Genomic DNA, 651 nt, shown 5'->3' with positions numbered 1-651 from the left:
AACCCCACAATGAGCCAGGATTCAGGCCCACAACAGGCCCAATAGGCCCACAGGCACATGTAGTGAGTTTAGGCCCATAAGCCTGCATTTGAGAGGAGCTCGAGAGGGCAGCGGGACTGGGGATTATAAACCACCCTTGAGCTCCCTCAGCTAGCGAGGTGGGACTAAACTTTCGTGCCGCGACGCGGGCACCATAGAGCCTTTAGTCCCGGTTGGTGGCACCAACAGGAACTAAAGGGGTGCATTGGTACCGGTTGGTGGCACCAACAGGAACTAAAGGGGTGCATTGGTACCGGTTGGTGGCACCAATCGGTACCAATGCACCCCCTTTAGTCCCTGTTGGTGCCGCCAACCGGGACCAAAGGCCTATGCTTCCCGCCCTTTGGGCTGCTGAAAAGAGGCATTTGGTCCCGGTTGGTGCCACAAACCGGGACTCAAGAGTGGCATTGGTCACGGTTAGTGCCACAAACCGGGACCAATGCCTTTGCTATATAAGTAGCACTTAGGAAAATTTCAGAAACCGCCCATCCCCACTTCAATCTCTTCTCCGGCCGGTCCTCTCCCCCGATGGCGGCGAATCCATCTCCCCGGTCCGTCCCGCGCCGCCCCGTCCCGCGCCGCCCCAACGCCGTCTCCGCGTCGCCCCGGCCC

Source organism: Triticum dicoccoides, chromosome 2B (assembly GCF_002162155.2).
Source record: "Triticum dicoccoides isolate Atlit2015 ecotype Zavitan chromosome 2B, WEW_v2.0, whole genome shotgun sequence".
NCBI lineage: Eukaryota > Viridiplantae > Streptophyta > Magnoliopsida > Poales > Poaceae > Triticum > Triticum dicoccoides.
Note: the sequence above shows the minus strand (reverse complement) of the source record.